Raw genomic sequence first — 12,222 nt, 5'->3', positions numbered from 1 at the left:
CAAACTACAAGAAAAGTTCGCCACCATCAAGGAACTTGTGTTCATTGCATTACCAAATCGATTTTGAGGGATTGGAGGAGCACTTTCTTTTGTTCGAAGTCAGTTTCTCATATTGTGACTTACACAACTTATTGATGGCATGTTATCCATTTCGTTTCCATCAAGGTTTTTACAAATAGATGAAATTAATGAACGACTAGATTCCTGGTAAGCAGTTTCCTGCTTTTAGGTCCGCTAAAGTTTTGGGCACTTTTGGTTTTGAGGTACTTGAACTTTGATGATGTTCACCAACATTCTTGATTATTGTATAATCTTCATCGTGCGTCATGGTGTGGACTCGAGATTTAACATTTCCAGGAAGTCTTGGATCCATCGGCATTCCGTTTTGCGCTTCATATATATAATTTAAGTCATTCACAAGTTTCTTCTTTCCTCTAGTACTGTTAAACACGTGAGGCATAGTGTATGAATAAAGCCGTTTAAAAGAAGAAAGAAGTTGATGTAGAAATTCAAAGTACTGGAGTGATATATTCAGTTAAGTATGAACAACCAAAAGAAGATAATTATGCATCTAAACAACCAAGGTATATTACTGGATTGATAGTTTCAGTTAAATACATTAATCTGCATCAAGTGATAGTTTCATTTAACTACTTATCATGCATATAAACAACCAAGGCAAGACTGAAATTCTATTTTCTGTTCGAATTGTATATTCCTTTTATTCATCTATATTTTTGGATTTTCGGAGTGAATTTAACGGGAGTCAAATTACCAGAAGTTAAATTACAGGAGTCAAATTACCGGGAGTCAAATTACCAGGAGTCAAATTATCGGTGACCCAAAAATACAAATGTATATTTTTTTAAAGATTTAGAAGATGTGCCAATGGTTAGAAACACTGCACAGGCCTAAGGAAATATTGGTAACTGTTTACACTCGTAAACAGACTGAGAAAGGTTTTTGGAGTTAGGGATACTTGGAGAAAGTTTCCAAGGTGGGGCGGGTGTTGGGGGGAAGGGGGCGCCAGCATGGAAGGCTAGGCGTCATGAGAGGTTAGTAGCAGTAAGACTATTTATAGTAAGATTCCCCCAGAGAAATGGTTGTTTTGGAAGGTGGGTGGCCAGAGAAGGAGTTTCTCTGGCTGGGAGGAAAGTGGAAGTGTAGTATTGGATGGGCGGAGAGGGCAAGGTAGATGTTCGACTTAATTAGAGCTTTTTTGCTATACTTTTCTATGTTTATGATTTTTCTACATTTTATTAAAAGGATGTTACAATACTGTACTGAAACTTGTAATGAAATGATTAAGCACAATGCAGAGAGAGAGAGAGAAAACAACTGATACCATGCTAAGAAACATACCTGCTCAACTACATTCTATAGCACGCCCATGAACATGAACGTTGCTTAACATGTCATGAAACTTTGCTTCGCTTATAGATGTTTATAGATGGATGTATGTCATCAGTTTGATAGTGTATGGTAGAAAGTTTGTGGGTGAACAAGCTCTTGTTTTTTGTAAGCTCCCCCACTATTGACAGATACGCATATGTCATTACATGTCATTGTGATTTGTTCCGATACAAATACAAACCATTGGTCCTTTACAGTAGGAAGGTAACTAGCGGCAGCTGGAACGGTCGTAACCTTCGAACAAGGGAGTTCGGTAGTTAATTGCTTGTCCGACAGTGCGCATGCCGCGTGACTGGGAGGTGAAGAACCACTTTGCTTTCGGCCGTGATGGACATGTTCTTCATCGCTCTCTGCCCGCTTCTTCGTCGTATGCTTTGTGTTGTGTTCTCAAACTTGGTTTGTTTGTGTGTGAAAGAATACTGTAAATACGTGTACTTTCTTTGTTTTTTTGCAAATTAATTGTGATGGATCCTCATGAATTGGAGCTGTCCCCGTGCCCCCCCATCAGCTGCAGAGTTTGCCCTGGTGTGGAGGGCCATAAGCGCGGGGTCTTTCGCTCCTTCCCTGAGGTGGATCCTCATGTATATTGTGCTCGGTACCGGGGGCGTGAATGCTCTCGGGCCGAGCCCTGTGATGTTTGTAATTCATGGTCGGAGGAGCAGTGGGTGCTGTACGAAGGTAGGAGGAAGTGATGTAAGCCTGCCAAGGAGTCGTCGGAAAGCTCTCCAGTAACTACGTTTGTCACAGATGCGTCGTCTTCCTTCCTGTCGCCGGCTCAGCTCCAGCGTATTGCTCCTTCCCCTTCGGGGGGGGGGGGGGGAGGGGGGGGGGTTTCTCGTTCCTTCTCTTCGCCTGATCCGTCGAGCGTAGAGGAGGAGGGGGCGAGATACCCAGACGTACAGCTATATTCGGGGTATTCCGTTCGCTCGGGGGTGGGGCTCGTCACCCCACCCCGTGTGAGGGGTAACCCCTCCTGCTAACCCAACTTTTGCTTCCTCAGGTGCTCCTGCTTCGGGCGACGACCTCTGCCAGGTATGGTTCTCGCTGGTTCTCCAGGGCACACCGAGTGTTCAGGGGCTGCTGCATCATCTGGCGGGTGCTGTTCCGGTCACCCATGGACTGGTGACCACCACCACCACCACCATCTCGACCCCAGGGTATGCCGCCCCTCCTAACCTGGTCTACACCCAACATGTGACGTTGGTGACTCCTTCGGCTGCTGTCCAGGCCCCGATTGCTGCCTTCCCGAGGAGGGGCGTGCCTCCTCCACCCGGGTTCATCGCCCTCGCCCCAGCCCCTGACTTTCGGTGCCTTAAGAGTTCGCCCCTGGACCTGCTGCCGGTACCTAGGATGTCGCTGGCTGCTGCCCCGTCTCCTGCCATACCTGCCTTGCCTGCCGTACCTGCCGCTCCTGCTATACCTGCCTTGCCTGAGCCAGCCCCAGCCGACGTCGTTCCTGCCCGTGTTGCTGCCCTAGTCGCAGGTTCTTCCGGACAGGTGCAGCCGGGCCATGTTGCTTCGGCAATAGCCCCGGCTCCGGCCTGGATGGAGGACCTGACGTCTGTCCTGAGGGAGCTGATGAAGAAGAAGAGGAACAAGAGGAAGGTGTCGTCGTCGTTTTCTTCATCGTCGCCTGCTGCCGCCTCTTCCCCTTTGACTTCCAAGGCTTCTAAGCCGAGGAAGAAGAAGGCTACCTCCTCCCCCTTCGGGAACTTCTAAGGGCCCGTCTCACTCTGGTGGGATGGGGGTTTCTTCCGCTGGTCCTCCTGCTCCTTCAAGAGCGGGGCCCGTCTCACCTTCCGCAAGGAAGAAGAAGACGGGGACCAGGGGGGTACCGGCTAACACCGGTACTTCCTTGCCTGGTGCTAGAGGTCCTACCTCTACACCAGGTTCTGGCTTGGTCTCTCATTCGCGAGAGGTACCAAGTGTACGGTCTCCTGCAGGGGACCGTGCAGCCAAGGCACAGGCGTTTGAGTTCGCTCGGCGCCAGGACCGAGGCACAGAGCGGAAGGCTGGCGAGAGCCGCTCAGGTGACTCTCGCCAGGCCAGCGATCGCTCTCGTAGCGACCAGCAGGCTACCAGGGTTGCCGTGACGGTCCCAGACCGATCACGGGCTGAGGCTGCGAAGAGGTCCCCTCGATCGCAAGAACAAGCCCCGGCTGGTTCCAGCAGTTCGACGCGCCGTGAGGACAGGCACCGCTCCCACCGCGACAGTGGTCTCTGCAGGTCTCCTGACCGCCGCTCCCACTGGGACCGGACGGGTAGGGAGACCAGCAGCAGCTCCTCTGCCGCACGGGACCGGGGCCGCTGTTCTCAGTCCAGCCGCTCTCCCCAGGAGAGCCGCGCGACCAGGCCTGCAGCTCGATCGCCACTGCGGGTTGGCGATCGCCTGCAGCCCCCCAAGCACACCGGTCCTGCCAGTGAGCGAGGGAGAGCGTCAGGTCTTCCTCTCCAGTTCCTTCAACTTCCTCGGGCTACACCGGGAAGGGCGAGGCGACACGGAGTGATCGTGAGGGGCACGCTCCTCACGTTCCCGCCACGACGCCCTACGAGCCAGGCACGGTCTTAGTACCGACCAGGTCGTACACGCAAGTGGCAGGAGGAGACCGAGAGGGGTCTGCCGCTGTTCCTCCTTCTGAAGGAAGAGGGTCTCGAGAGGCGTTCTTGCTGGAGGGGCCTGACGGTCCAACTCCTCAAGACGCAGTCACTCCCAAGATCCAGAGGAATTTTGCAGAGGTTATTGCGCTGATACGTCAGCACAACGACCTCGGGGAAGGATAGCCGCTCCCACCTTCTGAGCCCACGTCCCGGCTCGTGTCGTTTTGGGGGCCTAAGAAGGAACCCAAAACGACGGTGGGTCTGCCGCGATCAGAGCTGGCTGACTCAGTGCTGGGCCAGCTGGACTCGCTCGTCTCCGGACAAGAGGGTTCACTATGGTCCGGTAGGTCGTCTAAGCTACTTCCCCTGCCTCTACTGCGACAGAGGAAGTTCTACGTGCCAACAGAGGATCCGATGCCACCCAAACAGGTTAACCCGGAGCTAGCTAGGCTAACTCCGGGGGTGTCTCTGCAGCAGCTCCTGTTGGAGAACCTGTGGTTCTCTCAGCAAGAGGCGCTTGCACTGGAATCCACCGCCATGGCAGCTTTCCAGGCAGTCTCCTGGCTGGACCTGTGGTCCCTCACAGTGTCCAAGGTCACAGCCACCTCGGGGAATATCACTCCTGAAGGTGACCCGGCTTTCGGGAGGATATGCCAGTCTGGGGGTAGGGCCATCTCCTACCTCGCCCACCAGACAGTAAACCTGTGGGCCAACCTGGTACTTCGGCGTCGAGACGCAGTCCTCACCCGAGTGTCCAGGGCAGCTGGGCATGAGGCAGCATTGGGCCTTCGCAACGGACCAGTGCAGAGTTCCTCCTCTCTCTTCCCAGGAGAGATGGTGGACGCTGCGGTGGAATGACGGCGCACTGATGACAGTGACTGTCTGGAACACCAGGCAGCATCGAAGGCTTCTGGGCAGCCTCGATCGACTGCGGCCAAACCCAAGAGCTTGGTTAGCACTTCCTCGGCTGCTAAGACGGTTACATCGTCGAAGCCCCGAGGAAAGACTGCCTTCGACTTCTGACAGGGGAGGTCGCTTTCAGCCCCCCTCCTAGCCCTCCTTTCCACGAGTAGGAGCGGGTAAGAAGTCGGAGAGAGGCGGGAAATGCTAGGGACGGCATTCCCCCTCACCTGCTGCCGGAAGTGGGGGGGTTGCCTGGCGAGCCATTGGGCAACATGGCAGCGCTACGGTGTGGAGACCTGGATAGTAGACGTCCTTCAGGAGGGGTATCTACTACCCTTCAAGTCTCGGCCAACCCTCACCTCCAACCCGATCCATCTTCAGACCTACGTTCCTGGAACATCAAAGGACGTAGCCCTTCGACAGGAAGTCCAAGCCATGCTGAGCAAGGGAGCTGTGGAGATCATCAGGGATCGGTCACCGGGATTCTACAGCCGTCTTTTCCTGGTGGAGAAGTCTTCAGGTTCCCGGTTCACGATGGAGACAGCACATTCCGTGCTCGACTCTATCAGGGGGAACAATTTCATGCTTTCGAAGGATGCATATATCCAGATACCCATCCATCAATCCTCCAGGAAGTACCTCCGCTTCATCCTCGACGGGACGGTGTACCAATTCAGGGCACTTTGCTTCGGTTTCTCAACCGCCCCGCAGGTGTTCATGCGAGTGTTCACGCTGGTGTCTGCTTGGGCCCACTCGTCAGGGATACGTCTTCTGAGGTATCTCGACGACTGGTTAGTCCTGGCGAGCTCCCGCCCGCAGTTGCTATGGGACAGGGATCGACTTCTCGAGTTCTGCAATCTGGGGATCGTGGTGAACTTCGAGAAGTCCGACCTCGAACCCAAGCAGAGGATGAAGTACCTGGGTATGCTGATCGACACGGTAGCAGGGCGAGTCTTCCCCGTGGACTTGCGGATCAGCAGATTCAGGTCGGCACTCGAGAAGTTAGTTCCTCACGGGTGTCTTCACCTGCGGTCTCTTCAGTGGAGACTAAAGGAGAGTTGGTCACAGGCAGAGGACCCACCGTACTTCCCCGTGTCCCTCACGGAGGAGGTGAGGCAGGACCTAGCCTTGTGGCTGGACGACAGGAACCTCTTAAGAGGAGGGCCTCTCCGCACTCCCCCACAGAGATGTTGCTGTTCTCAGACGCGTCCACCTGGAGGAGTTGCTGACTGCAGGAGTGTGGGACCATCACAACAAGCACCTTCACATCAATGTCCTGGAGCTCAAGGCAGCGTTTCTCGCTCTCCAAGAGTTCCAGGACTGCTTGATGGGACACTCGGTGGTGTTGATGTGCGACAACACCACGGTAGTGGCATACGTCAACAAACAGGGGGGCCTAGTGTCCCTCCCGTTGTACCAGTTAACGCTGCAGCCCACTCGGTAGAGCTGTCAGCCCGCTACATTCCAGGCAAGAGGAATGTAGTAGCAGACAAGCTCAGCCGTCGGGATCAGGTAATAGGGACTGAATGGTCCCTACACTCAGACATGGCAGAAAGGCTCTTCAACCTGTGGGGGCGACCAGTAGTGGATCTGTTCGGCACCCATCACAACAGGAAACCCCAGGTTTTCTTTTCAGCCGTGCCGGACCCATGGGCAGCTGCAGAGGACGCTCTTCAGCACCCGTGGGACAACCTCTTCGCGTACGCCTTTCCCCCTTTCTGCCTGATTCGCAAGGTGATCAGACGAGTGCTGGCCACCCCGAATCTCAGGATGATCCTGGTGGCTCCCAAACAGGCCATTGGTATCCGGACCTGCTGGCTCTGCTTGCAGAAGCACCGAGAGAGATTCCCCCTTGGCACAACCTTCTTGTCCAGCCACACATAGAACGGTACTACCGGACAGTCCAGTCTCTACATCTTCACGGCTGGCTGTTATCCACCAGCTCTTGCGAGCAAGAGGCTTTTCTTGCAGAGCAGCAATAGAGATGGCTGGGCACGTCAGACAGTCCTCTGCAGCTGTGTACCATGGAAAGTGGGCCGTCTTCTGTGGTTGGTGTCGTAGACGGGGTATATCTCCTCTCAGAGCCACTCTTCAGCAGGTAGCAGATTTCTTCATATTTCTTCGCTGAGACAAGCTCCTCTCCGTCCCCACAGTCAAAGGATATAGAGCCACCATGGCCCTAGTCCTGAAACTGAGGGGAGTGGATATCTCGGATTCGTTTGAGATCTCCTTGCTTATGAGGAGCTTGGAGAGGTCTTGCCCACCCAGGGAACTCAGGCCCCCGGGGTGGGATGTGATTCTCGTCCTTAGGAGTCTGACTCGAAGGCCCTTCGAGCCACTCCGAGAGTCGTCAGACAGGGATCTGACCCTCAAGACCCTCCTCTTGCTGGCCCTGGCATCGGTGAAGAGAGTAGGGGAACTTCATGGTCTTTCCTTCGACGTCAAGCATACCAGGGGATGGGGATCTGTGACGCTTGATTTCATCCCGAACTTCGTAGCTAAGACTCAGAATCCTTCGGTCCTTGCCCACCGGTTCGAGTCTTTCACAATCCCCTCCCTAATGGACTTCACCGACAACGATACGGATGAGATGCTGCTTTGTCCTGTGAGGGCGCTACGGTGCTATCTGAAGAAAACCTGGCACCTCAGGCCTGAGTGTCGATGCCTCTTCTTTAGCACTGCGGTCGACCAAGAAAGAAGTATCCAAAAACACTCTTTCTTTCTGGCTGCGTGAGGTAATCAGGAGGGCGTACGAAGCTGATGGTAGCGACGACATCTGTACCCTTCGTCCGGGAGCCCACGAAGTCAGAGGTATTGGTCCTTCCCTTGCGTTCCGCAAGAACTTCTCCGTGGCGCAGGTCCTGAAGGCAGGGGTCTGGTCGAACCAGACCACCTTCACTTCCTTCTACCTTCGGGATATTGCCCACAGGTCCTTGGATACTTTTTCCTTGGGACCCGTGGTGGCTGCTCAACACGTTGTGTAGCCTACCCAGCACCCGAGTGGACAGAACAGCAACGAATCCTGGTGTGACTGCATGAATGGATGAGTGAATGAGAGTGTGACTGGCTTCTCTTCCCCATCTTTTTCTCCCCCTCTACCTGTTGGCAGAGGGACGCGGTCGTCACTTCGCTGGAGCAGGATAAGATGCAGGTGAGCTAATCGACCCAGCCCCATCCTATGCCTTTCATTAGGGATAGGAGCGAATATCCACCACTTACCCCAACAAGAGTGGGGAAGTGGAAGCCAACAAGAGACAAACCCATGACTTTATATTGCCTCTTGCAATAGGAACAAGTTCTTGCTTGCTAGTTTTAAGAGGTACGCTTGCCTCCCTCTTATTACTTGGGTCCAGAGGTCTGACCATTGATCTTGCAGTACATACCCCGATCATTGGGTAGAGGCTATGATCCCTCCCTCTGCTCTTACGACCAGGGAGGGAATCCAAGGTTGGGCGAACACCAGTCTGTTCTTAAGACTCAGATTCCTCCCACCAAGAAGTGAGTCTTCCTATTGTAAAGGACCGATGGTTTGTATTCGTATCGGAACAAATAACAATTTGTCGAAAATTGTATTTTTCCTAACTATACAAACCTGAGGTCCTTTACACATAGTCCCACCTCATGCCACCCCTCACTCTGCATTTTCCTGGGCCTGAAGCAAAGTGGTTCTTCACCTCCCAGTCGAGCGGCGCGCACTGTCAGACAAGCAGTTAACTACTGAACTCCCTTGTTCGAAGCTTACGACTGTTCCAGCTGCCGCTAGTTCCCTTCCTATTGTAAAGAACTTCAGGTTTGTATAGTTAAGAAAATACAATTTTCGACAAATTGTTATTTTTTGCTTATTAATGACTGATATACATCATAAACATATCTTTTTACAAATGACTACAACCAGAAATTATCAATGCTCTTTGTAGGGAAAAAGCATTTTCCCTCTTTGCAGAGTCATGAGTGATCAGTCACTCCTCTGAATTGTTAATGATTAATTACCTTGGGCAATGTTTTACCCTGAGCACATTTATTTTCATTGTAGTGCTGGCAGCATTGCATGTCCTGCTAGTGGTGTGTGTGTGTTGCTCCACCTCATCCTAATAAGTCAAAAAATCTCCTAACCCTGCAGAAGCAGCTTCAAATCATTACAAGAAACATGGCAGTGTGTTCTATTGACTAAGCAATGGATGAATACCAGAATTACACAGTCAACCTTGTATGATAAGACTTCCCATGACAAGCTGAAGGAGTAAAGGATAGACTTTTGTAAGAAGACAACCAGGAGAGAGGTACACAAGGTCATGGCAAAAGACCAGCATGAGGACACTGAGCAGTACCTTAGTGTGGTTTCATTAGCTAAGGCCTGCTGGCATAAACATATACATTGCTGAGTTGAAGGCTACAGCTATGAAGTTTGCAGGCTTGCATGGAGTTGCTGACTTTAAGCAATACATAGACTGGCTGTTTCATTTTAAGATTCAGCATTGGATCTCTAACTAGAAGGCGCAGGATGTAGCTTTGAATTCCTTCAACGAAGAAATAGTAGAATTTTGCAAGACACTGAATAACTTGATGAAATAAAGACCTTGTTTTCAGAAAATTCCACGCTGATGATAAACTAACACTATGCCTGAAGGAAACAAATTTACCTGGACAAAAGCTTTCCAAGCAACATGTGTCCGCTTTGTTACATGTGGGTATTATTGCCAACCAGCGGTGGTTGGACATGCGAAGCAACCACATATCCTGCATGGGTTGATGGATAGGATCTCAGTGATTTTACATTATCCAGCAAGGGACTGGTTCACCTCGAAGTTTGTAGCCAGTTGGGTCCACAATCATTTTTTGTGAGGAGATTGTAAAGACCTTGGCATGGCTTGACATTTTGTGAAGGCTTCACTTCTCATGGACAATGTACTTGCACATCCTAATATAACAAAGTTGGGTGGTGACAAAGATCATGTTAGGGTTATGTATTTGCTTCCTAAAATCACTACTCATTCATCCAATGGACCAAAGTGTTATTGTTGCAATGAAATGACTAATGCTGGAGGAAGTTCATGAAGATGATGTTGGTGTTGGAGGATGAGGAGGAAGAGCAAAGCTTGGATACACACAGGTAATGAACTAGGTAATCTTCGAAGGTGTTTGCCAAAGTCTACCATTTCCAATTTCGCAGATGCTTGGAGGAATGTCAATGTAGAGACCCTCAACCATGCCAGGAAATATATGCTGAATAGAAAGGACGGACATAAGGCCAACATACATTTGGCCAAACGGACATTTCGTCAACGAACATTTGACTGAAGAACATTTCGCCCAAACTGTAGTAGACGTACCTACATGTAGTATGTCACACTTGCTATCGTTCTGTTAATTATAACAAGCAATCTTAACAACAGTTCTAAAACAATCAGCATTTCCTTTGAATTTACCATCTCTATTGTTGAATTGGGTTACTGACATTTTCAGCTCAAACACTTTGAACCAGTCATGCTAAAATGAAACTAATTTTGTTAGTAACCTACCTCGACACTGGTACATTTGCTGGTCAAAAGTTTTAAGGGTAAGTTAACGTTTCCCCAGTTTTTATTTTCAGTGCCTGCTACATGTATTTATATTCGTGTAATATATTACTGTGTCATATATATATTTACTATTTACTGACCATGGAAGTCATACCAACAATACGAGGAGGAGTAAAGCTTTTGCTTGATTGCTACACCTACATTGTTGATAGAAGAAAAGACAGTGTAATATACTGGCAATGTCAATGCAAAGGAAGATGTGGTGGATGATTAAAGATAAAAGATGTTGTTTGAGGAGAAGCTAGTAATCACTCACAACTACCTGATACCGCATGCAACCTGTCATTGAAGACTGTAAATAAAGTTAAAGAATAAGGACAGGATTCAGAAAGGACATCTACTATCATATGCTGTAGGTGCTCTTCCTACAAAAGAAACTTTGGCAAAAGGGTGTGGAGACAACACATGGTACCATATGGAGACATTTTAACTGATGACCTATGGAAATCAATTAGAGGGGAAGCCATTGTCATCCACGAAAGTGACAATTTGCTAATTCTATCAATGCCACAAAACTTAAAACTTCTGGCTTTAAAATACCACTGATTGTGTGGGGGGACTTTTGATTCTACCCCATTAGACTTTCAGTAATATACTGTGCATGTCTTGCTGGATGATAGTCATATAGTTCCTTCAGTATACTGTGTCACAAGGAACAACAACCAAGCTACTTATGATATGATTTTCAGCACCCTCAAAGAAGTGAGACCCTATCATAATTCTGTTTTAATCACTACTGACTATGAAAGGTCAGTTCTCAATTGCGTCACTGCATGTTTTCCAAACAAACATTTCTGGGTGCTTCTTCCATGTCGGACAGTGCTTGTGATGAGAAATGCAGTGCTCAGGACTACAGACTTGGTATAATGATCCAAGAAATGTAATCACTGTGAAGTCTTTTCAAGCCTTGGCATTTGTGCCAGTTAGTGATGTTGTTGATTCCTTCATTTAATAAGTCTCATCATCAGATGATGAAACCGATGACATTCAGTCAGGGTTTCTTGGCTATGTTGAAGCAACATAGATTAGTGTTATTCAACATGGTAGACGACGAAGGCCATTATTTGATTTAGAAATGTGGAACACTTTCGAGAGAACTGCACAAGGTATTCCACGGACTACAAACTCTTAGTTTCAAAGCTAAGGAAAGACCAATCAAATTGGGAGTTAACAATCGAGATGGTAAATTCAGGAGTTGCATTGGGATCATCAAAGAATAAGTATTAGATATTAAACACAAGGCTCATGTCCATTTGGCTACATGTCCCTCGACTGCTTCTTCAGATCCCAACCCCTGTGCACCCAAACCCATCACCATCCACTTCTTTAGTAGCTCAATAATTCAGCTTGGAACCACAGGCAGGCATGTCTGAAGCCCTCATTGATATGCGGGGCTCCTTCAACCAAGAATCTGATGCATCACTGCCCAACTTTGATGACCCTGACTTTCTAGGTGCCTCCATGCTTCTTCTGGCTGCTTCACCACTTAACGTCTCCTGGGAATCACTGGAGGCAGATAAAGAAAAAGACGTTGCTGGCCTTGATGGCACAATCGAGCTGGAGATGGGGGAGATGGCGAAGGATGACTTATAAACCTCCCCACAAACTTTTAAAATCATGGCCATCATAAGCATTAAGGGCAGCACATAGCAAAGCTATTTCCAATAATGTAGGTTTGCCCTTTTTTGTATAAAGTATTTTGAATACTGTACTTGGGCAAAATAAAGAT

Source organism: Macrobrachium nipponense, chromosome 6 (assembly GCF_015104395.2).
Source record: "Macrobrachium nipponense isolate FS-2020 chromosome 6, ASM1510439v2, whole genome shotgun sequence".
NCBI classification, from domain to species: domain Eukaryota; kingdom Metazoa; phylum Arthropoda; class Malacostraca; order Decapoda; family Palaemonidae; genus Macrobrachium; species Macrobrachium nipponense.
The sequence above is the reverse complement of the archived record's forward strand: the minus strand, read 5'-3'. Positions refer to the sequence as shown.